Genomic DNA, 27,150 nt, shown 5'->3' with positions numbered 1-27,150 from the left:
ATTTAAGAATCTTAATAATTGGGTCCCAACCAATTATATGGTAGTATACACCACTACTCATATAAGGTTTCTGCAATATCTAGGTTAGTCCACTAATTTATTCAGTGTCCCCCCAAAATACTTTACACATTGTAAACTCATACTTTCATTCATGCCTTTCCCTCTGCACCTCTTGGCGCATGTTCAAATCTTACAATCCATAAAAGCACTAGCGAAACAATTCTAACTTCCCCATTATAATCTTTATCTACTACAACTAAATATTATCTCTTCCTAACTAAATTCATATTCACTGACTCAATGACTCAAATAACATTTATATAATTAATATTATATCAGTTTATTTTTTAAATTTTTTTTTAACATTTATTTTATTTTTGAGACAGAGAGAGAGAGCATGAACCGGGGAGGGTCAGAGAAAGAGGGAGACACAGAATCTGAAACAGTCTCCAGGCTTTGAGCTGTCAACACAGACCCCGACGCGGGGCTCGAACCCGCGGGGCTCGAACCCACGGACCGCGAGATCATGACCTGAGCCGAAATCGGACGCTTAACCGACTGAGCCACCCAGGGGCCCCTATATCAGTTTTTTATGTGTCTATTTATCTACCATCCTCTATCTCTCTCTATATCTACATTATATCACATTTATGCCATAGCATACAGGAAAGTGCCTTGTCCATTCTGATGCTCCCTAAGCAACTGTTTAAAAAAATGAACTGATGTGGCATGCTGAAAAGTCCAACGCTAACAATAATGATAACAACAATAATAATGATAAACAGGAAATACAAACCCTAGTCAGGTCCATTTCATATAGATTTATGCCATATATGAACTTAGGTAATTTGTCTGTTCACATACAGATGTAAAAAACTCAACAGGTTTCCAATACACAGAAAATGAAAGAGGCTAGAATTAAAATTATCCCAAATTGCTATTATATAAATAAAAGAGCACAGTTCAAAAGAACAGAAGTAGATTTAACTGTCAAGTTGATATTAAGGTAGAGTAGTATATTCATGCATTATATATCTATTGGCCATGTGAGGTTAAATGGAGATATTTGTTTTTTATCAATTTGGAAGATATCTTTATATTTAAAATAGTCCTCATAAAAAGAAAAGGGTAAAAAACTACAAAATGAAGTCACATTGTTATTTTTGTTAAACAATTTTCAAAAAATACTTAAAATTCCTAAAGCAGATGTGCTAAAAAAGCACATTTTAAAATATCATTTTATTAATGTGCTTTCTAACTACTCATATACAAGTTTAGTGGAAAGTACTACTATTCTTTCTTTTTTACCTGATCCTTTTACCAGTGTCTATTTCCTTATACTTTTTTTTTTTTTTGAGAGAGAGAGCGAGCACAAGTGGGGAAGAGGGGCAGAGGGGGGAGAGAGAGAGAGAGAGAGAGAGAGAGAGAGAGAGAGAGAGAGAATCCTAAGTAGGTTTCACGCTCAGCACAGAGCCCAACATGGGCGTTGGAGCCCAACATGGGGCTTGGTCCCATGACCCTGAGATCATGACCTGAGCCGAAATCAAGAGTTGGACACAACTGACTGAGACATTATTTCCTTATACTTTTAAAGATACTTTCATAATTCCTTTGTTTTTTATTGTTATCACTCTACCTATTTTGTTTCTGTCCTAAGCATGTTTCATATTTAGACTTTTTCATAATATTTACTTAATTATCCTTTCTTAATATCCATTCACCTAATTTCATTGTGATCTAATCATTGTCTATCTCATCACCACACATTTTTGTCTTATCACCTTGTGTATGTTGTGCCATCTGCAAAAACATTCAAAATCATCTACCCCAATTGGACCACTTCTTCTCAAAGGAGAAAGCTGAAGTCTAGAAAAATCATTTGATTTTTTCTGAATCAAAGTGTCTGAGAAAATCAACTGATTTTTCCAGACTTCAGTCTTACTCCTCACAGGAATCAGTTTCCCAACACAGCTTAAGTAAGATGGTTGTCGATCATTGATCTTTGGAATGATTTTCAATTTATGCTCCTAAATAAGATAATAACTATAATAACAGAATGAAAATGAAATTGATTCAATGCTAGAAAACAGTCAAATATTAACATCCTTGGATACCCATGAGGAAGCTAACTTCTAAAACATATGGTATAACCAGGGACCCACGAAATTCTCTTACTCCAAAGCTTAGAGCACTTTTGCAGAAAAAATAAAAATGAACTTTTCACTAAATAATATATGCTAAAATATGTATTTTTTGACATTAAATTTTCAAAGCTTTGAAAAGAATTGTCTTGATTTGCATAATATCCTCATGTTGCAATTCAACTTCAAACATTAGAGGGAAAAAGAGGCAGAGATTAATATGTTTTTAACACAGATTAAAATGTACTTGTCAAAAAGAGGTCCATAGGAAATGTGTTTTTTCATTAATAATCAATATTTTCAACACTGATATTGGTAATATTTTTTTTTAATGAAGAATATCCAAAATTAGAATTTGACCTTTGAGACTGGGAATTCATCTCTTGCTTTTTTATGTTAATTTCTTTCCTTAAGCAAGAAAATTTATTTAAATTATATAAATAGAGAAATAGGATTATACTCTCAGAAGTCATAATTAAAATATGACCCCAAAAGTATTTTTTAATTTAAGGAAAATCACTATTAACAATGATCAAGCACCATCATCTATTATTCGGATTGTATTTACAATATTTGCCTGAACAAAATATGTTTTAACATCAAAAGATTTATAGCAAATATGTTGGCATGCAAACAGTGTTGGTATTCAAATTCTTAAAATAATTTTTATGTTTCAGTAATTCAGAGAGAGGCTATACGTATACAGCTTAATTATTGTGTTACTTAAACATTAATTACACTCATCATGTAGATTCTCTTGAAATAAAATCACTCTGTAAGTAAAAATTCATCATATCCTAAAATTATGTTGCTGGCGTTTTAAGGATGTACTTTCCAAAAGTAGTGAACAGAACAGGGTGAATAAATCCTTAGGAACTTCTGCTTTCCAGTGTGTTCCCCATAAAAAGTTTATTTTCTTAGAGTGTTCTGTGTTCTATACTCTTCTTAATGCTTAATGACAAGCCATAATATATTAATAGGTTTTCTAAGCCAATACAATTTTTTCAATCAGGCCACAGGTCAGAATTTTCAATTAATTTTACAGTTTAATTCAATAGATTTCAAACATCATTGGTACAAGATCATTTCTGGTGCTCATGAAAAATACAGATCCTTGAGCCTCATCTCAAGAGAATCTGACTTAGCAGGTATGGACTAACATAGGGGAAGTTCAACTTTTAGCAAGCACACAATGTTACTTATTCCAGGTTGTCTTTGCATCACACATGGAAAAATGCTGCTGTAGTTAATTCTCTGATAACAGCTACCTCTGTGAGGACCTTCTTTTATTCATTAAACATTCATATTTTTTCTCTCCTTTGTCTCCTTCTCATCTCCTCTTTTACATCCTTCCCTTTCTCCTCTTCCTTCCAGATGATATTCTCCATTGAATAAATATGGCATGTACTTTATATGAGTTATCTTGTATAGTATCTCTTGGATATTAATGCATGCTGAGAGATACTATAACACATATAATTATTACAGCTGAAGTCTAACTTGATATTCCAATTTATCCATTCGTAGCATTTAGTACTTACATGCAAAATAAGGACTATTTGGAGAATAAAAAAGATACAATCTGCATCGTACTGAAAATGAACTAGCGTTGAAAACATCTTAAATGTATATGCTAGTTAGGAGTAGCAAACGAAAGGTCTTGAAATGTGTGGTATTCTTCTCTCACCAGAGTATATGGGTAACAAGCCTGTGGGACCGAGAGAACTGTTCCAATGACATTATCTGAACCAGAAGCCAAATCCCTTACTTTGTATCCAGCTGACAAGGTGATGAATAATATCACCAAAACAGGCACTTCTCCCTTTTGACACCACTAAATGTCAGGTCAGAAACTACCATACTGGAATCCACGGAGCCTGATTTAATTTTATTTGGCTCTATTTTTGCAAGGATAAAAAGGAAATTAGATCCATCTGACCTTGAAATACTCTTATTGAACTAATTTTACAAATATTTTAGAGCTTTCTTAAAAGCACAAAAAAGTTATTGTGACTAGATTCTGAAGTCAAGGAAAAGCAAATGGAAGTAGCATACTTAATAAATGTTTTCATGGCTCTCAGTCCACGAAACTGAGCTATTAGCTAATGACAAGTTTAACCACTGAGCTATTTTAGTGTTTCCAGTTACAGAGTGGCAGAGTATCTCCTAGAATAAAACAAAAACAAAAACAGAACAAAACAAAAAAACCTCTAGTTGATTTTCTTGTTTCAGAGATTTCTGAACTTAAGTGAAATCTACATAAACATTTTTAAATGCTGTAATCTGAAAGAACTCTGTCTATGAGATACTGGTAATGGGGATGCTGCTGCCTGTGCATCATTATCACACTGTCTCTATTTTTATTTTGAAATTTATGATCAAGTGACAAACAGAATATATCACTGACGTCAGGCTAAGGCAAGTTTATAACTATTTCAATGTGATATGAAAGAAACATTTTCAATGTAACCATTATCTCATTGTTTATACCCAAAAGTAAGTTTTATTTGATGTATTTTATAACATGTTTAAGCAAATTCAGCAACTCAAGCTAAAGAGTTTTTCTATTGACATATCATCTCATACCTGTCAAAATGCTAAAATCAACAACACAAGAAACAAGAGGTGTTGGCAAGCATGTGGAGAAAGGGGAACTCTCTTGCACTGTTGGTGGGAATGCAAACTGGAGCAGTCACCCTGGAAAACAGTATGGAGGTTCCTCAAAAAGTTAAAACAGAACTACCCTATGACCCAGCAAATGCACTACTAGGTATTTACCCAAAGGATACAAAAATATTAATTAGAAGGGGCACATGCATCCCAATGTTTATAGCAGCATTATCTACAATAGCCAAATTATAGGAAGAGACCAAATGTCCATCAACTGATGAATGGATAAAGAAGATGTGGCATGCATATATCTATATCTATATCATCTATATCAATATCTATATCTATAATATACAATATTAGTCATAGTAAAGAATGTAATCTTGCCATTTTCAATGACATGGATGAATCTAGAGGGCACTATGTTAAGCCAAATAAGTCGTACAAAGACAAATGCTATATGATTTCACTCATGTATGGAATTTAAGAAACAAAACAGATGAACATAGGGGAAAAAAGAAAGAGGCAAACCAAGAAACAGATTCTTTAAGTACAGGGAACAAACTGATGGTTACCAGAGGGGAGTTGGGTGGGGGATGGGTTAAATAGGTGATGGGTATTAAGGAGGGCACTTGTGATGAGCACTGGCTGTTGTATGTAAGTGTTGAATCACTAAATTAAACACCTGAAATGGTGTTTTATTTTAAAAAATGGTCAAAAAGGCTAACTTGTGTTACATCATTGATGTTAGAATAGAACTCTGTATAAACCTTTCTTGATGTTTCCTGTCAATAAATATCAAAGCATTAAAAATAAGCATACGTTTAACATCATTTTAAAAGTTTATTCTGAGTAATTACAAAGACAACTGCATAATGATATAGATGGTCACCATATTATGTAATGAATTAAATATATTATAAAAGTGCAATAACAGAGGACTACTTTAAAACTATTATATATTCCAAAGAGGAAATATTATGTAGATAACTCTGACTTACAGATGTGAAGATTGGTCAAAATGTACTATTATAAAATTTCTGATTATAATTTTTATATTCTTATTTTGTGTTATATGGCCATATTTAAAAAATACACATAACAGATTTACACGCACATGTTTGTATAGATAGAAAGGAAGACAGCTAGATATTTAAAATTTTCAAGATATATTCTAATGTAGTAACAGTTATTGTCTCTGGGAAATGGAATTGTAAGTACTTTTCCTTTTTTACTTCAGGCTGCTTGTTGATTTATATCTCTACAATAAACATGAGTATTTTGTAAGTAAACAATAATGACAGTATTGTGTAAATGTTAGAATAACAAATCTCTAGACTATAATAATTGCAATTAAAATAAAAATTTTAAATATTTTAGCAACATAAACAATTCTGTTTGGCAATATGTGAATACACAAAATTGTATATCTGCTAAGATTCCAACTTTGTGTTATAAAAGTTATCTGGAATGGAACATAGAACACTGATGCCAAAAGTACTAGATTCTAGAATTATGAGGGTTTTTTTTTTAACATTTTAAATGTTAATACTATTATAAAGTTGTTTGAAAAAAAAGTATGAGCTCAGGTGTGTACATCCAAAATCATAATCTATAAATATGAAAAGCCTGTCCTGGAGTTCACACATTCAGTAGTTATTTATTTCTGAACATCTGGTAAATGGGTAAGTTCCTGACTGACTATAAAAGTAGAATGTGGGCTGTGACTACATGAGCCTAACTTTTTAGATTAAAAGTTAACAAGTGTAATCAGCTGGATGTTTTATTTATATTTGCTTATAGACAATGGCATGATGTCTGTATATTTTTAAAAGGAAAAAAGCAAATTCCAGGAATTAAAAAGTAATTCATCTAAACCTTAATACCTTAAATGTATCAATCATAAATATGGAATTTGCAAACACTCTTAGAATCCTAAACCTACATGGGACACCTGGGTGGCTCAGTAGGTTAAGCATCCCACTCTTTTTTTTTTTTTTTTTTTTTTAACGTTTATTTATTTTTGAGACAGAGAGAGACAGAGCATGAACGGGGGAGGGGCAGAGAAAGAAGGAGACACAGAATCGGAAGCAGGCTCCAGGCTCTGAGCTGTCAGCCCAGAGCCTGACGCGGGGCTTGAACTCACGGACAGTGAGATCGTGACCTGAGCTGAAGTCGGACGCTTAACCGACTGAGCCACCCAGGCGCCCCTAGCATCCCACTCTTGACTTCGGCTCAGGTCATGATCTCATAGTTTGTGAGTTCAAGCCCCGTGTTGGGATCCATGCTGACAGTGCAGAGCCTGCTTGGCTCTCTCCCCGACCCGTCTTTCTTCCCCTCCCTGCTTATGCTCTCTTTCTCTCTCAAAATAAATAAATAAACTTAAAAAAAGAGAGAGAGAGAGAGAGAGAGAGAGAGAGAGAGAGAGAGAAAAGAGAAAAGAATCCTAAAACTACACAGGAAATATGAGTTTAAGTGTGGAAAATAAACACCATGGCCATCATTCCTTCATTTACAAACATCTGTGATATACAGGCACTGTGGTAAGATCTGGCACAGAAGTTCCTTATTCAGTCACATAAGACAGTCCCTGCCAACCGAACAGTATGATCTGGTTGGTGAAGATGGGCTCCAAACACCCCCTCCCCCCACCCCTCCCCCCATCCCCCGGTAGTTCAATGGCCACAGATAATATGAACTTTTATTTCTGGTCTCAAGGCCTTCAGTGAATGAGAATTCCAGAATATCCTTGTGGAAGGGGAAGTTCTTTCATGGGTTAGTGCAAAATAAGATGGAATTTGCTCCATATGAGGTTTTCTTTCTTTCTTTCTTTCTTTCTGTCTTTCTTTCTTTCTTTCTCTTTCTTTCTTTTTTAACCATGCAACATTATCTTTTATTATGTATGGGCTTTTAAAATTATTCCCTCAATCTCCCCATACACAGGTAAAAACAAATATACTATTTAACATATTGGAACTTGCAAATATTGACCATTGCCTAGAGAAGGGAAAATTATCCCTAAAACATGCTTAACCAGGAGGCCAATTCATCTGCCGACCTCCAAGAACATGGAGATGAACATGATAGACAGACTGTCCCCCTTCTGAACCTTCATTCATCACCATTCGATAACCCTTCTTTAGGCCCAGATCAGCAGCACATTTTTTGCCAACAATCATTAAATGTCCAAGAAGACTTTCATCATCATCTTCTGCTACAGAAATCTGGGATATATGTTTCTTGGGTATCACCAGAAAATGTGTTGGTGCTTGAGGGGAAATGTCATGGAAAGCAAGACACTGGTCATCTTCAAAAATGATTTTGCCTGGGATTTCCTTGTGAATGATCTTTCCAGAAGATCGTGTCGCCATCAGGCCAGGTGACGTGAGCCTTGGTGATCTCATCAGCCATCTCGGCCTCCCTCCAGCGCCCATATGAGGCTTTCTTAACCATTCAATTACATCCGTTAACAGGATGGAGTTCAATAACATAAATAAAGTAAAATAGACTGAGAAAAGAAACAAGCTATTAAATAAGTGATCAATGTTTTGGGGAGATGAAGAATTTACAAAATGTTCACATTCCATTTTGTAGAGTGTGCATTCAGAGTATAGACTCATTTTAAGATGGCACTTTTTCAGAATCATGGTCTACCCACTAAAACAGAATGAGAAATCAGAGAAAAGTCAAAGATTAAAAATTATTAAAGATGAAAAAACAAGAGCTACAGTTAGTACTAATTGAATTGGGAATGATCTAACATGCAAAATAAACATTGAGAAATACTGTACTTTAAAATATTGATTTAAAATATTTAATTTTGTTGTAATAATTATGATAATAAATAATTTCCCCTAATTACTGCAAATCACCATTTAAATTGCAGAGAAACTATTTTTAATTCAATTTCTTTCATTAATTGCTTCTATATGAATGTCATATGAAGGAATATTATAGAATTTCCCTCACCAACAGCTTTGATGAAGGAAAGACTATCATCAGATAAATCAATACTTAGTGATAACTTACACTGTGCTAAGCACAGTGAGCGCAAAGATTAATGTAGACCCTAACCTAATTGAGGAAATAGTGTAATGGAAAACAGAAAAAAAGTTTTCAAAATACTTTCAATATACGATGTACTATTACTGAAAAACTTTAATGCACATAAATAGTCCTAAAGGCAACACAGAGGCAGTTACTAATTTTCCATGTAATAATCAGAGGAAGCAAGTGACACAGTAGGAATGACATTTGGGAGATGATTTCCAAGATATGCATGACTTTCTCAAGTTGAAAAGTGTGAACAGCATTCTAGACAGAAAGCAACAGCATAATCCAAGGCCTGAAGGTATGAATGTGTGTGATATTTTGGAGGCCTTCTGGTGTCTCTGCTAAAAAAGTTATATTAAAGTTATATTGTATGAAGACTGGGACAGGCCATGAAGTTTGTTATGCATGTAATGGAAAGCCACTGACGTGATTTCATGAAGGGTATGATCTGTCCAAATAGAACTTGAGCTCCTAACAGACAAGGAAAAAAAGTAAAAAAAAAAAAAAAAAAAAAAAAAAAAGGAGAGATTACTGGAAGACCCATACCCTTAAATCCAAACGTCATATTTCACGAAAGAACAAGTACTCAGTGGTACTGGAGAACAGTGAAGAAACTGAGAATGGAGATGAAGAACATTTATTTGGACTTCAGAACCATCTCAGTAGTGCAATGGAAGTTAAAACTTGAATGCATAGAATTGAAGAATAAACAAAAGTAAATTCATGTGTATCAACTAACATTTTCATACATTTGCTCATCAAATAAAAAACAAACAATGAGCCATGTGGCAATTGTTTGAAAGAGAAGCAGAAATATTGAAAAACACTGTTGTTTAAAATGAACAAGAGCAAAACAATCGAAGTGTAAGATGACAGGAAGGAGACAGTGGAAAAGAGGATATCAAAGGTACGAGAGAGAAATATGGCAAAATCCCAGGTGAGGAAAGGAAAGCAACTGAGAACACAGGTGTAAGATTTGGAAGGTGACACTGCTTTTTGGGAGAGAGAGAAGTGAGGACATGGATATATTTGGAGGTTGAAGGATATAATCTGGTAGAGTTCACACCCAGCGACTGGTTTCATTGAGTTAGTTGAGTGAGCAGTACAGTAGTAGCATTTAAGGGTTGAAAAAAGTAGTGAGATTTGAACTGGCTGCTTTGGGGAATGAACGAACTATAGCATTCTGGATAGGAAAAGGGACACTTGAGTACCCTGGAAGGTCCTATGAATACAGAGACCATGAGCTCTATTGGAGTCAATACGTAGTTGCTGGATTCTCAGGTAACTTGACATTTGATCTGTGTCTTTGAAGAAGTCATAGGATTTCAATGAGTAAAGAAAGATGACAAGGGCATTTCAATAAGGGAGATAAACATAAAGGCCTAGAGGTGATTAAGTCTGTCATATTTATGGGCAAAATAATTTGGGGACGGTTGTCCGATAAAAGGTATATGATAGAATATTAAAAAGAAGGGGAAAAGATTATGGCTAGAAAAGAGAATAAGAGACAGCACTAGAGAGACAAAATTGCGGTAGATGGAGAGGACCCTGACTGCCACATAAAGAAGCTTGAAATTCATTCTTTGGAAAATAAAGGAAAAGGCTTTTAATAAGGGGATTGAATTAAACAGAAGATTTTAAAAGGTAAAGTCTGTGGTAGGAATGTGAAACCCAGACTGGATTGATGGAGACTGTATTTATGTAACCATCTACCTAGAAAATCTAATTCTCATCCATTAACACCAATTCTGAAAACTAACATACTTTACACAAACCATAGGTTTAACTGAGTAAGTTGGTTCATTAATCAAATAATTAGTTCAATTAGAGATTTTCATTTCAGGTGACCAGTTGTTTCAGTAAATACACATCACTATGAGCTTTTTTGTTATACTATGATTTTCTCCACAAGATTCATGAACATTCAGAAATTGAATATTAAGATGTTACATTCCTTGTCAACATTTACTGAGTTCCCCATCCTCTAAGCATATGTGGTCAAAACTACCACATTACAAGTGAATACAATTTGCAATTTGTAACACAAAGAGAAATTAACCAAGCGTCCTACTTTTCTGTCTGCATCCATAATATGACACATCCACACATTGCCATGTTTGCTTCCCATCTCAAATAGTCCTCTTGTTTCCAAGAGTATAGTAAAATTAATCTAACTACTCAATGGACTTAAACCGTATTCAATATTCAGTTACCATGGCATTTCTGTATATGTGTGTGTGTGTGTGTGTGTGTGTGTGTGTGTGTGTGTGTGTGTCTTACTTTATTGGAAAGAGAAATAGTTCGAGATTTGGAGACTTGGGTACATGTCTGAGTTCTACAAAATTGAGCTTTGTGTCCTTAGATGTATCGGTTAAATTTATTTGATTTCAATTTCTTCGAGTGGAAGAAATAAAGGAGTTGGATTATCTCCTTTCCTTGCCTGAGGCTCTAAAATACTCTTCATTTTTTAAAATCTGTTTCATTATTGTGTGCTTTCAATCTCTGGTAAATCCCATAATCTATGTGTCAAAAGGTCCAACTTAATCATAGGCTGTGTCCTCTGCTGTGGTTCAGACATGTCTGGACATATTTGTCAACCTAATGGGACAGACTGGAGAGGAGCGGATTTATGTATTCCATGTGAGTATGCTTCTTTGGCTTAACAAAGAAAGGGTGAACACTGTGCTCTTGGTTAATAATTATTGGGGAGGCCAAAAATGGAAGGGATAGGATAAAGACTCTCTTTCTTCTGATTTTGAAATCTGTTTGAAATCCCAAGCTGAAGGAGAGTGATGCTTACAACCTCTAAGAATAAAGCATGACACTAAGCAGGGGAGAGAAACATTTCTGTTAAGAACAGAACATTCGATGAACCCAGGCCCTGGGAATTCCTGGAAATAACACAGGGCAGAGGAGCAGACTAAGTTTTTTCCATTATACACATGGGCAACAAGCAAGAAAAATAATTAAATTAATGCTATATATATATTAATTATGTCTATAAACATGGACCAATGGAGCTAGAGAAAACTGAAATTAAATTTGCTTATGATCTCATTTGCAGCACACAATCCTTTTTGCTTCCGTCTCAGAATAAAGTATTTATATTAAACAGTTTGTGGGATATAAACAATCCTACTTGGCCACAGGCACGTCTGGCTCTAAAGTCAGCTGCTCATTCTTCCCTCTCCCTTCTCCCATTTAGACATACTTCTTATGCTCCCATGACAGCTATTTGCACTTGTAATGATATTCTTCCTTTTGTACAATAATTTCATATAAGCTAGTCTTAACTCATAATTTTTGAGCTAGTACAAAGACGGAACCCTGACGGGGCACCTGGGTGGCTCAGTCAGTTGAGCCTCTCTCTTGATTTTGTTTCAGGTCATGATCCCAGAGTCATGGGATTAAGCTCTACATCAGACTCTGCACTGAGCATGGAGCCTGCCTAGTATTCTCTCTCCTTCTCCTTCTGCCCTTGTCCCCTGGTTGCACTTTCTCTCTCTAAAAATTAAAAACAAAATCTTAATAAAAAATGGAAGCATCATGTTAGTTTTTAAAACTCTGCATTAACAGTGTTTAACTTCTCTGACATGTCAATAGCAATTGACATTGTTGGTCCATACCCTCTTCCTGCTAAAATGTTTATCACTGAAATTCATGGCTAAGATTCCCCAAATCTCTCCCTGTTTCTTCACACTCCCCTTGCTAGTGTCCTCCTGATCCTGATTATGTAGTATGCCTCCAGGCTCATGCTTTTCTGCCCATTTCCATCCTCTGTCCTCCTCTAATCTAGGTGATCTCAAAGGCAGGTATGCTGAGGATTCCCATGTTATCTCCAGTTGGAACTCTTTCCTAACTCCACAGGAAGATATGCAACCACCCACCCAACCAAATGTCCAAAAGGCATCACAAGCTAAACATATCTAAAAACGAACTCAATTTTCCCTCCTCCATATTCCCCCACAACTTTGCTCTTCCCACACCTTAACGGCTCAGGCCAAAAATCTAGTATTCCTCCTTGATCTTCTTTTTCCACACATTGAATTGAATCCATCCGTATATCCATATATCAAAATACACACTTCTCAATTTCTCACCATCCCCCTAGTCCAAGACGCCATGATATCCCTCCTACAGTGCTGATGTACCTTTTTCACTAGTCTCTCTGTATCTACTCTTGCCTCTTGCATTTAATTCTCTATGCCCAGCAGCCAGGATGACCTTTTAAAGATACAAATCAGAGCTTGTCACTCTGATGGTCAAACTCTTCAGGATTTCCATTTCAAATGGCGAAAATCCAAACTCTTCTCTACTGCAAGGTCACTTCCTATCTCTCTGAAACTCATTTCTGACCCCACTTCCCCACTTTGACTCTCTCCATTCCATGCCAAAACCATTTCTATTTCACAGTGTTTGTAGTCAATGTTCACTCTGCTTAAAATGTTCTTCTTCTAGATCTTTGTGCAGGTGTCTGCTTCATTCATTTCTCCAATTAAATATCACCTTCTCAGAGGTGATATCTTATCTAAAATAGCATTTTCAGTGTAAGACCTCCCTTTATTTGCTTCTCTGCTTTAGTTTTCTCTATAAATGTTATGACTACCTGGAATTGAATATTACATTATATTGTATTGTCTCATATCATATCATATTTATTATATTTATTATATTATATTGTATTTTTGTACAATAGTACATTCCCTGTCTTGGTAGGTGGTACCACTTCTTATTCTTCCTCAAAGGCACAAAACCTACAAGTAATTTTGGCCTGTCTTCCTCACTACTCAAATCCAATGAGCCACTAGTTTCTAGTAAGATTCCCCCTCCTAAATAATTTTCTCCTCTATTCTCTATGGCACTAAGTTTGTGTGTTTCTGTTTTAATATTTTATCACCTATTTTTGGATTCTGTAACAATTTCCTCACTAGTCTTCCTTCCTAAATTTGCACTCCTTTCCCCTCCCTTTATACCATCACTATATTCTTTAAAATGAGAAAGTATTCATTTTTTTCTATTATGTGAGTCTGTTCAATTATCTTCATAGCTCTAACCCCTCTGTAGCCTTCCCACAGCCCAGAGGGACATCTAAGCAATCAGGTGGGTGTCTAAAGCTTTCACCCATCAACGTCTTTGCACAGAATATTCTTTCTACTTTGAATATCCCATTCCCACTATCTTGTTCCTCCTAGAAAACTCCCTGCAGCTTTTATAATACAATTTTGAGGTTTGTTTCTCCAGGAAACTTATCCTTAGTCTCTAGACAGAGTTGCTCTTTCTTCAGTTCCATCTCTGTATTTTAAATGTGCTTCCATGATTGCATTCTGTATTCGGTGTTCGAATCATTACCTTAAATGTTTGCCTCCCCTACTAATCTGAGAACCCTATAGAGGTGAGCACAATGTTTTATTCATCTTCTAATCCTCTAGATGAAGACCTAGAACAGACTTGAAGCACAGAAGGCTTGTGAATACATGAATATTTGCTGAACTCGAAAATACACTTCCATAAACTTATGTATAGTTGTTTTTCAATAAACCATCCATTTTAACGAGTTTATTTTAAATTTTATTTAAACCTCCCATCCCTTGACTTGCAAAGTAAGTCTGTCACTGAGGAGGGCATAACAGGAAGATGTTCTTTAACTTTAAAGTGCATCTTGTAGAGAATTGCTTCACACTAGAAATCAGAACAATGGGAACATCACAATAAGAAAGTACAAGTAGGAAAAAGGAAAGCATGGTAAGAATAGAAAAGGCACATAGGTATATTCATTGGTGACTAGTTAGAACCAGTCAACCTGAAATGATTTTATATGATTTACTAAGGAAGCAAATATATTACATTGATTTCAGTTTCCCTGTTTTAAAAATAATTTGATGTTTATTCTTGAGAGAGAGGGAGACAGAGCACGAGTGGGGAGGAGCAGAGAGAGGGAGACACAGAATCCAAAGCAGGCTCCAGGCTCTGAACTGTCAGCACAGAGCCCGACACAGGGCTCGAATTCATGAACCACAAGATCATGACCTGAGCCAAGGTCAGACACTTAACCAACTGAGCCACCCAGGTGCCCCTCAGCTTCCCTGTTTAATGTTTACTGTCCAACAGAGGTGAAAGCATAAATGAATGAAGGAAAACTCAAATACAAATCTCAGGAGCAGGTCTTGATGAAAGGAAGGATTCCTTGTCTTTATATAGCCAAAGCAAGCAGAAGCATTTGGTAGATCAGGAGCAGGAAGCCTTCAGCCCAGGTCAGTGTTTTAGTTTATTAAATAGGAGCCTCTACGACAAGCCCTTAACTATTTTGAACCTCCATTCTCACTTCTGTAAAATGGGGAAATGACTTCTGAGGACCAAGAGCCCTACTCTCCAGTGGGACCTGATGGCTTATAGGTGTCAGTGTGTGCAGGTATCTCTCTTCAATTCTGTAAGTATAGCTTTTTGTGCTTGAAATGCCCTACTCTGGCCCGGCTCTTCACCTGATAAGACTCCTAGAAAGCTTTCCCTTATAGCCTCAGGAAGCACTGAACATCTCTGCACACAATTTGTTGTCCACAACTTATTTGTTCATATGTCTGTCTCCTCTTATTAGACAGTGAGAGAGTAGGAGTCATGTGGTTCTTCTCCTCTATGTACCAGACGCTTCCATCATGATGTTTGACTGATACTAGACACTTAATGCAGATGTGTAGAAGAGATAAGTACAGAAACGATAAATATAAGGGATATCTTCATGGCTCATTCATTTGTACATGCTGGCTTACTTCAGCTGCTAGATAGGCCTTGAGATAAAGAGAAGTAGACATTCCAGTCATAGAATGTTTTCTCCCAAACAAACCCTAAGGAAATTAGGGAAACAGATATTCTTTATGTCTCTGGAAATATTTTTCAAACAGCTTCTATCATCACCTGTGAGATTCTCTTCTCTTAATTTTACAAAGCAGGATATATAGCACAGATACAGTATTACATATTTTTTTTTCTTTTTCTTCTACACTATTTTTCCTCCACAGAGGCTACCTACAAATAGGTACCTAAGAAATCTCACCCTAGTTTCTGGCAACTCACCCTATTTTATTTCACTTACAGAAAGAATTGTGCTTAAATTGTTATGAATGGGCAAAGGCATTCCTGGACTGATTGTATCAGAAGTTACAGAAGCAAATATTTCATTTCAGTTTCCTGAATTTGTGTCCTAATAGTAGAACTGTCACCAAGACAACCTGAGTCCTAAGCAGTGAACCTCAAAGATGGGCCAAACATATTCCCAGAATATCTGCATTCAGCAAGTGCTTAACCAAAACTTTCAGACAAAATAGGAAATTCTCAGAATTCACTTGGAAAGGCTAGCAGCAGAATGACTATAGACACTCTGGTATAAAACAGACGAATAATTCTCAAAAGAATGGCAAAGATAATGAGAATACAAAGAATGGACGTGTTGTCAGGCAAAATAGGGTTTAGATTTGTATGAATACAAGCCTTCAAAAAAACTGAGGGAAAATGATATCTAGACAGATTCTATTCAATAATATAGTATATAGAAGAATATTCTAAAAGGTGGTAAAACACAGAATAAAATATCTTGGACTAACAGGGAGTTCTACCTAGATGCCAAATGGTATATCACATGTATATGTCATGTATATCATATATACATATACATATATATATATACATGTATTTCATCATTTAATCCACTACAACCCTATGATATATAATTATCATTATTACAAGTGAAGAACAATAAGATTCAAGAAGCTTATGAAACCTGACGAAGTAGCAGAGGAAGCTTTGAACTCAAATCTCCTTGGCTCCAAAGCTTCTTTTTACACTTTCACACCAGTGATTCTTAAGCACAGGCTTATCATTTACTTGGCAGCAAAACCAGAAGAGATTCATGAGGACGGAGCCTGAAATTCTATGAATCTAACATTCTATGACTTTATATAAAGCCATTAACACACGTTAAGTATAAAGCCTATGAGCCTGTCTAGTTCATGGATAGGTTTTTAAAAACTAAAAGACAAAGAAAAATACTGCTCTAGGAAAATAATTATTAAGAATTTTTGGACTCTGTTGGAAATTTGATGAAAAATTTCCCTTCAGAATGCTTTGCATTTTAATTCAAGGTGTTCATGGACACCTTCAAGTTCATTTATGAACATTTCATGTTTACCTAATACTTAAATCTTAACCTTTTTCCAAGGACTTGTAATAATTTCAGCTTTTAGATTCCCCATAAATATTCAACCTTTAAAAATTAAAACTTGACTGAGGAAAAATTCTGATGTTTTGATTTGAGGAAAAACATTGATTTGACCTCTAGCTGGCTAAGAGTATTTTATGATTTGCATTTTTATCACTGTATCTTTGCATCTGATTATTTTAAGAAGACATATATAATTGCTCCTGTTTTTCATAGCAACTTTTAGCTTCTTGCATGTCTTACCAATCTTTGTTTGGAAAGAAAATATCTTCTTTGTTTTGGACCTCTGTGCTTTTCTATACTATATACTTTATTTCAAGATATATTTTTTTCTCTCTACGATAATTTCCCCATAGTTTATAAAAGATAATTTTAACTTCCTATTTTCATCTGCCTTCTTTTGAAGTGCCATTGGCTGATTACAGGACTTAAGATCTGTGATTGTTAAAGTGACGAGTTTCCAATGGCATATGCATGAAAGAACAGCTAATAGATGATATCACTGAACACACCTGACAGTTCAGGGGGCCTGGAGTTTTAAATACTATACGTGCATTCACTTTCACTTTCATGAACATATTACCAAAAATTCTCATTACTGGGCTCCACTTATGTACCTATGGCTTTAGTCAATAAATTACATATTCTCAAAATTAGCAAAAATAATTAAGAATAACAGAATTTAGGGGCACTTGGGTGGCTAAGTTGGTTGAGTGTCTAACTTTTGGCTCAGGTCATTAGTTTAAGTGGCGCATCTGACTCTGTGCTGACGGTGAGGAGCCTGCTTAGGTTTCTTTCTCTCTCTATCTCTCTGTCTCTCCCTCTCCCTTTCTCTCCCTACCCCAACCCTCCCCTGCTTGCTCTCTCTCTCTCTCTCTTTTTTTCAAAATAAATAAATATAAAAAAAAAGGAATAACAGATTTTATTAAAAAAATTCATAGAACTTCCTAGGAAATCATGAACAGTCATGTTGATCCATGTGAATTGAAGGAGGAAATATGATATTCTGCTATCTTAGGACTCCAATAGTGCCCAATATTAAAATTTTTAAATTATCTGAGCAGAGTTAACAGACACATAGAGGACAAGATCAAGCCGGATTTAAGCGACGGAACTCCAATACCTTTGTGATCCTTTCTGCACACAGACCTCTCAGGGAGGATTAATGGTTGGAGAAGAGCTTCCAATCCTTGGTTCAGCCTCTTACTGAGTTGCATTCCTAACAGGGATATGGTGCATCACTGTAGTACTTATGTCCTTCAAAACTACAAAGGAAATAAAGCCACCAAAATAGACCACCAGGTCGTAGACATGCTAATTGCCACATCTTGAGTAAACTACTTCATTTCTTCAGGCCTCACCTTATATGTAAAGCGAAAATAATAATAGTGCTTGCTTTATAGGGTTGTTGTGAATATTAAGTAGATGAACATATAAAGTGATACATGATATGAGCTCAATATGCTGCAGCTATTACCACAGCATAAATTTCTTCCCTGCATTGCATCTTGTTTTATAGAAGAATAAAATGAATTGGCTTGCATTTCAAACTGATTCCACAGCTTTAATAAATCTAATATTTTATTAATCTATATTTATGGATTAGTATGAAATAACACAGACACGTGCACACACACTATCAAAATATTAAGATAAGTTGGGGCGCCTGGGTGGCGCAGTCGGTTAAGCGTCCGACTTCAGCCGGGTCACGATCTCGCGGTCCGTGAGTTCGAGCCCCGCGTCAGGCTCTGGGCTAATGGCTCGGAGCCTGGAGCCTGTTTCCGATTCTGTGTCTCCCTCTCTCTCTGCCCCTCCCCCGTTCATGCTCTGTCTCTCTCTGTCCCAAAAATAAATAAAAAACATTGGAAAAAAAAATTTAAAAAAAAAAATATTAAGATAAGTTAACGTCACATGGCTCTCCCTTAAGGGATTATATTTTGATAGCCACATATGCTTTGGCTATAGCTTTGAGTCATTTCCAAATTTAACGGATACATAAAATTTGCTAATATACATAAGCAATTTTACCATCTAGGAGTCCCAATGTTGGTTTGGTTATATTGTAGAAAGTAAGAAACAAGATATTTAAGCTGAAATACTGCTTCTCACATACAAGTCCCAAATTGCACAGGCAATTTTTAATACTTAGAGTCCTAATGAGACAGCTTTACATGCATCTTGAGAAAGCAGAAGTGGAAAAGCTCACTGTCATGGATGGTAGGGCGGTTAAGTAACACTAACTGTACATAGTTACCAGATTTAAAATAGGAAGGATTGTCAATGATGAATGAGATGGTACCTAACATAAACTAATTTGTAAATAGGGTGATAATTTTATCCAATTAAAAATTTAAAAGACAGAGTATAACCTTGAAGAAAATTATGAATGTCCTAAGAACAAATGCATGCATAGAGGTAAGAAAGTAATTCATACTGTGCTATGCAGATAAAGGGATAATCCATGGCTATAGATATTGTATATAATGCGTGCGTGCACACAGACACACACACAAACAAATCAAAAGATATAGTAAATTTTAAAGATCAAAATCCAGCTATCAATCCACAAGGGTGGAGTGCCTCAGCAGCATATTACCAGGATATGAAAAAGGTCTAGAAGACCCATTGCACAAACACCTGTGCTGTCTCCCTCTACTTAGTTACAAGTAAGTATCCATAAAGTCTTGCCTTGGGCTTATTAAAGATCCTCAACTGAACCATAAAGCCAAATATTTTAAAGAAAATAGAAAAAAAAACAGCAGAAATAATCCTGAATGCTTGATAACAAGAAATGAGGGAACAGAAATGAATAAATGAAAAGAAGCAGCTATCTAAAATGGCTGGAAATGTGCTTCGGGGAGGTAAAGAACTGTATTTGTGCAGGGATTATTTTGTTGGCTCGTTTCAGTGATATAGGTCTTACACACATGGGGTAAGTCTAGGTGTTTTCTCAGGCTTCTAAATGTAAACACTTCTATCTGGGGTGCTAAGTATCCTAGTTATTAATGTAAGAGTATTCTATGCGAAATTCCTGTATTAACATTTTAAGATCAGAAAAAGGGCTTTTTTGGAGGTGTCCTGGGCCTAAACAGAGGGAGAGGATGAGAGGAAGAAGTACACTAGAACAGGATGACAGCGGTAACCTCAGCTGAGAGCCTGTGGGGACCCTTATAATGGACTATACAGGGAGGTATTTTCACTTTTGTTTCTCTCCTCCCCACACTGGTGGTCTTGGAGCTTCGTGTAGACCCTTTGAAAATCTGACCTGTCCTCCTAAATGCCATGGATGCATAAAAGGAGAGCAGAGAGCAAGGAGTGCTGCATCTGAGCTACTGCAAGGGTAAGGGGCGGGAGTAAGGGGGAGCGGTTGTTGGTGACTATTGATGGAAAATAGCATCATCAGAGTATCCTTGTTTCTGCCCAACAAGAGATATATTTACAGTGCAGTTTCCAAGCTTAAACTGCTTCTGCCAAAAGGGGTTTAAAATGCCAGGGCTCTTGACAGTGAGAGGAAACGTTGATTGTGAAGAGCAAATAAAGCTGCCAGGACAGCACAGACACAGACGTGACACAATTCAGGTCACAGAGATGGAGGGCTGTAGAACCACAGGGCAACCGTCACTTTGGATCACAGGGAAAGAAAAGCAAGGCCTTAGTCAGAATTTAAAGACCACTTAAAAAGAAGCTAGACACCTCCCATAACTTAGCAATAAGAGCCCTGAAACGAGACTGAGCATTCTAGTTTTCAGGACAGGAGCACTGCTAGTCACTGGTAAGGATACTCAATGAACCAGAATTCATCTCTCCTGCTCATAGGTTACTCTATGCTACCTCCTCAGAGAGGAAGACACACACAGGTTCACAAACAATAAGCTGTACTCCTGCATCAATTACTGAGACTGGAATGAAGTCGATCACTTTCACCATTACACAGACATTTAAAATATTTTTTGTAAAATAATCTTTAGAAACACCTGATTCAGGAACACTTAAAAAAATTTTTTTAACATTTATTCTTTTTTTGAGAGACATAGACAGCCCATGCAGGGGAGGCACAGAGAGAGGGGGGAGACACAGAATCCGAAGCAGGCTCCAGGCTTTGAGCTGTCAGCACAGAGCCCGATGCAGGGCTTGAACTCATGAAACACGAGATCATGACCCGAGCCGAAGTTGGATGCTTAACCGACTGAGCCACCCAGGCGCCCCTGGAACACCTTATATAACACTTCTAGCCAAGATTCTAGGGCCTAGAGGTGATAAAAGGAGGAAAGCAATACTCCTCTTTTTACCAAATTCTTTCTTTACAAAGATTATTTCTTTGGTTATACTAATCCTGCTCTTGTTGACCACTTGTCCAAACACACTTTGATCTTTCAGAGTATGGACTCTGATTTCATTCCTAGAACTTGTCCTTCTGGGCCTTCCAAACCATCACACAAATTTGCTCATGAACATAATTTTAATATTCTTGGCTTGGCTACAAAGGTATATTGTCACATTTAACTGACTTCTAATTTACCTGATTTAAACATAAAAGAATCATTTCCAACATATAATTTGAATAATATTTTTACCTTGTTCATTGAAACCTCTTTTGGGCTATATTTTAATTTATCTTCAAGAAACCACTTCAGATTGGGAAGACATGATCACAGTCTCACACATGTGGACAATGAGGCATAGTTTCCTTATTCAAAACCAGCCAGCTAGCTAATCACATAGCTAGATGTAAAGCTCAAATCTTCTAACTTGAGAATCTGCAGTGTCTGTACACTGCCCAGCATTCAATTTTTCCCAGTAGGAAACTGAATTTTCCGAAATAGTCAATTTCCACAGAAACTAAAGCAACCAAAGGAGGAAAAAAAGAAAGAAAAATCATCATCAACTAACTTCTTTAACATTTTGTATTGTCCATATTCATCATACTAATATGGCATGTATTTGTATTTCATACACACACACATATATTCATAATCCCTTTACTCTTTTTAAAGCAACATTTTCTATTCATTACCTGCACATTCATGAATCACTGTATATACATGCACATGACCACAGTGTGGAAAGACATAAATGAATATTCATTTTAGAATCATGATACTGACAATTTTAACTGTTTCCTCTGAAATAAGCCTATTGACAAGTTAGAAGATACTAATGAAACTACATTGTCATTTAAGGATTTCTGTTTTTTTCTTTTATCAGGTGCAAGGCAATTTCGAATATAAGTTCCTTTTTTAATATAATTTATTATCAAACTGGCTAAAATACAGTGCATTGCAGTGTGCTCTTGGTTTTGGGGGTAGATTCACGTGGTTCATCGCTTACACACAACACCCAGTGCTCATCCCAACAAGTGCCCTCCTCAGTACCCATCACCCATTTTCCCCTCTCCCCCACCCCCATCTTCAATACTAAATTTTTTATTAAATAAACAGTGGTGATGAAGCTCGATGAGAATCAGATGGTATTTCATCCCCTTGTCATATGCTTATTAACCATAATTAAATTCAGCCACTTCTCTACTCAACTCCATCCATCTAGACTGTTTTAATTACAAAACATGACAGTAACCTAGAGAATGTTGACATTCAAGTGAATAAAATGAACACTACTAAACTCTGTGAAGGAAAAGAGAACAAGAAAAGGACATGGACTATTCCAATATTAAGAATTCTTTCTGCGCTGTTGAGACAAAGCTAGCCCCATTTAATGCAGATGATGTATAACTCAAGTGAGTGCCGACAAGAAAGTAAAATCGAAGAAGGCAGGAAAATAATTTTTCACCTGTTAGTGAGCAGACCAAAAGTGCATTTCTACCTCTAAAGCACCTTGCAACATAATGGAAAACCAGGTGAAGCTAAGTTTAAAGCTCATATAAAAGTATTAAATAGCTTTCTGTTTACTGAAGGAATTGATATACTTGACAGGTGACATTTCTGAGAGGTAGACTATTGCCAGTGGAAAAAAAATTAAATCCATCACAAAGTCTATTACTGAGAAATAATAAATGGTATGTGGATATGAAAGGAAAACACAATATACAGAAAAATTGGGGGGGGGATGTTATAAGGTAGTTTAATTCCTTTAAATATAGACATAGCATAACTATGACAGAGTAACAAGAGATAATTTGACTTACCAAGAAAACCATGAAAATATGCAAAAGTAACACGGGGTTGAACAAATAGGCCAGTTGATGGTCTTGGCTCTGCTATTTAGTAGATCTGTGGCAAAAGTTTCACCTTGCTGCTCTTCACTTCCATCATCTTCAAATTATAGCACATGCAGCTATGCTACTAGACTCATACAATGATTTGAGGATTATATGAGAAAATATATGGGAAAGTTTTATGGTGAAGTTTAAAGCTATGTAACTACATTTATTCAGATACCTTTAATTTTAAAGTAAATTAATAAAGGGCCCAATGAAGCATTTATAGCTGGAGTCCGCTCAGGTATCACCAACCTCTTTCCAGAACATCGATTTTCAATAATTGAGAAGTTGAGAAAAAATGCTAAGTGGTTGGATGGAGCTGGTGGCACTTCTACTTTATTAGGATAACATTTCAACTCGAGTTCATTTTTTTAGGGCATCCTCCTACTATTCACTCAGTGTCCTAAACAGTGACCGTGTGTTATGCAAACATATCATAGTAGCCATCTAACTCTGCAGGCAGGGTAGTATTCCTAAAGTAAAACCGGCTAGGACTCTCCCACCACACAATCATCAACAATTGCTCACTTTCTTTTGTATGAAGTGTCTCCAGAGTATGACATGTCTCCTGCCATGATTCTTATTTCTCTTGACTGTTCTCTTTTCATAATTCCTCCTCTCAAACTGTGCACTAATAGTTCTACATTACCTGCCTGTAGCCATATTTACCAGACTCTTAGAAAACGTTATACAGTATTGATATTGCTGCTGTGCTCTACTCTGTGATCGCCTTTTGGTTCACCTGAAGAACCCTCACTCTTACCGCAAGTTCGTTTGAGTGTACAGTCTCTTCTAAGTCTCCTCTGCCCCCTGGGCAAATTGGTCACTTCTTCTTTTGTACTTACACTATGTCCTAGATATAGAAGTAATCCTAGAACTCTGAACACTTGTTATACCTAAGGAAGCAACATAGAGCAGGGGAAGGAGCATGGATTTTAGAGTTGGAAAGTCTGTATCAGACTCTTGGCTATTCAGCCTTGTGACCCTTGACCTCTTAAAGTCTCAATTTTATTATCTGTAAAATGGGAGTGATAATAAGCTGAATTCAAAGAGTTAAATGAGAAACTATTCTGAAATAATTGAGTTCCTGGCATAGAAGTAGTACTCAATAAATGTTACATGGTAGCAAATATGAGAGTTAGCAGCAGTAACAATGATAATGGTCATTGTTTACATGAAGGTCTTCCCTTATAAAACCGAAAATTTCTTCACAGCAGAGATACAGTCCATTTCATCTTTACCCTTTGTGCTCAGCAACGTGCCATCATGTAGTATTTCTATTAAAAATGAGTATGCCCAGCACAACACTATTTAATATACTGGCTCTCATATAAATTCCTGACACCTCTCTTCTGTTGCTTGTAACACCTGTGGGTGTAAAACTGTTTCCCTGGCTTCATTGCCATTATGCTTCCAGCGAAGTTTGGCCAATGGGTGGCACTGGTCTAACAAGGTGCCACTGTTTCCTAGGATTCAGCAACAGCGCCTCTTCTCTGTCCCTCCAGCATTAGGCATGGAGACAGCATGTGGGGATTATTAACCTTAGGATTGCTTCACTTTCCTCTACTTGTTCATTCAGCTGTTCTATCTAATCCTAAAGACCATATTAAATTCCCTCTATTGATTTATCTGGCACAAATATGTCTTCCTGGCTAAATCCACGATTTTCTCTCTCTCTCTCTCTCTCTCTCTCCCTCTCTCTCTCTCTCTCTCTCTCTCTTTTTGCATCTGATCTTTAGTTCTCGTGACCCACAAAGTTTAAGAGGAGATAAAAAACATTCGTCCTGCCTATTTCATAGGGTTGATGCATGGGATCAAGGAAAATAATGGACATGTCAGTATTTTGAAACTATAAAATGTTGCACAAATATAACATTTTGCTCTTAATATTTTCAATTGAAAAGGAACAACTTAATTTCACTGATCTATAATAGTGATGTTCTAAGCGATACTGATGTCTTCCAGTGACACCATGCCTGTAACTTACATGGTTGAATAAAGAGAAGGACAAAGTCTAAAAGATAACTGAGTTTGGCAGAGCAGAAATTTATAAGCTCATAAGTCAGAAGATACTGATAGAAACAGTGAAAATTATGATTTTACTGCAGACAAGGAACCACTTGGATGACAGCTACCTGAGCCTTTGCTGCAAGTCTTAACTTTGCAGATGAGCAACCATATTAAACTCCACAAGAATTCATGCAATGGCAGGTTATATTACCCATTTACTTGAGAACAACACAAATAAAAACAAAAGCAAAATACAAACGCAGATAGCAAGGTTTTGCTTAAGAATTCCAACTTTCAAATAAATTTTTGAGTTCTGAATACATATTACAGAGCAGCTATCTGATATTAAATAAATTAATAAGATAATTAAGACAAAATTATTAATCACAATAAAATAATTAATCAATACCGCAAGTAAAACCTAAGACATGTTAAATACCATTTTGGAAGAAACTGCTTAATGGTGAAATCCAAACAAGGTCTGTAGTTAGTAGTGAACCAAGTCACTTTCCTTGTTTTGATAATGTATTCTGGTTATATAAGATTTTATCATTGGGGGAAGCTAGGAACTCTTCTGTACTATTTTTGCAACTTCTTGTGAATCCAAAACTATTTCAAAATAATTTTAAAAAATACTGTGCTTAGAATGTCAAGAGGATGTATAATACAGCAGAAAAAAATCCATTAAAAAGTTGAAGTGCAAAATTTGAAGCCTTAAAATAACTTTTTGCATGAAATTAGAAATGCAGTTCTTACTCTGCTATATAACTAATACACTTATGCATTTTTTAAATCACTCCACAAACATGTACTGTCAAGCCATTATGCATTGAATATGTTGTCATATTTTCCTTCTGATGTCTTTTATCATTCAGGTGATGTTCTATCCTCTTTTCTGATCCATCTTTCACTTGTCCACAGGTTTCAAGTAATTTAAACTCCTCTGCTTGAGGTTCAGTCATCCCCCAGGAACATCCAAGGACAACAAGTCACTAAATCCTCCACAGCTCACTTTTCAAAATGACAAACAGACCATATACCTATCAGTCAAACAAGAGGCTCTGATCGGTTCCTCAAGATATTTACCTCTAGGTTTATGTGTATAGTTTGAGTAGTATGAACAGAAGAAACATCTGGACAAAGAGAATAGTCCCATTCTTAATTCTGCAGATGTTTGAGATCGGACTTGCAGATATTGTAGGGATGGATTCCACCCTGAGTCTAGGGATCCCTGCAGTTATTCAGGGTGATCCCTCAACCCCAGATCTAACAGTGAGTCTAGTTATGTAATCTCACACAACCATTTCGACTTTCCTCCAGATGAAAAACATGCATACATCCTTTTCTTTCAGACAACAGAATTTGTCAACTTCAAAGACATTCTTTTCAAAGAAGCAAACATACTCAAAAGAAACCTGCTCTCTAGGCTAGGAAAGTGTCTACTCTGGGACTTTATCTCCTTCAAAAATGTTACTTCTGTCACAGGCACAGAATAAGAAGTCGGGAAAGTAAAAAGTCAGTAGACTCTCCCTCTTATTTCCTCCTTCATATGTAAAGAGTTGTGGGGAAAGCACCATCTGTGACATAAATGAATGCTGTCTGACTGAGGAAGTTCTTAGCCTCTCTGTGCCTCATATAAAAAATAAAGTAACTTATTTTTAATGTCTGTGATTAGCTTAGATGAATTTGGCAGTTTTTGGCACATAAGAAGCCCTCTTCCTGAAAACTAGGAAGACAGAGGTAGACATATTATTCAGAAAAATACCTGGGCACCAACTCTGTTTTATTCCCACTGATAATTCACACTAATTTTACTTCAAGAACAGTATGTCAAATATCGATAAATATTTCCTCCAGCAGTATTTCATGGTTGGTCAGAGTAAGTCTTCTGCAAAGAAGACATTATCCCT

General features: G+C 36.1%; 1 protein-coding gene and 1 pseudogene across 4 annotated transcripts in view; both read right to left on the bottom strand.

Annotated features, from left to right (window-relative positions):
• Positions 1–27,150, bottom strand: part of ADGRB3 (adhesion G protein-coupled receptor B3) — a 736,713-nt gene that overhangs the window by 554,470 nt on the left and 155,093 nt on the right. The window lies entirely within an intron of this gene.
• LOC132667248 (adenosine 5'-monophosphoramidase HINT1 pseudogene) lies at positions 7,589–8,162 on the bottom strand (annotated as a pseudogene).

The sequence above is a fragment of the Panthera onca genome, chromosome B2 (genome assembly GCF_046562875.1).
Source record: "Panthera onca isolate mPanOnc1 chromosome B2, mPanOnc1 haplotype 2, whole genome shotgun sequence".
Lineage (NCBI taxonomy): Eukaryota > Metazoa > Chordata > Mammalia > Carnivora > Felidae > Panthera > Panthera onca.
Note: the sequence above shows the minus strand (reverse complement) of the source record. Positions and strands in the feature narration are given on the sequence as shown.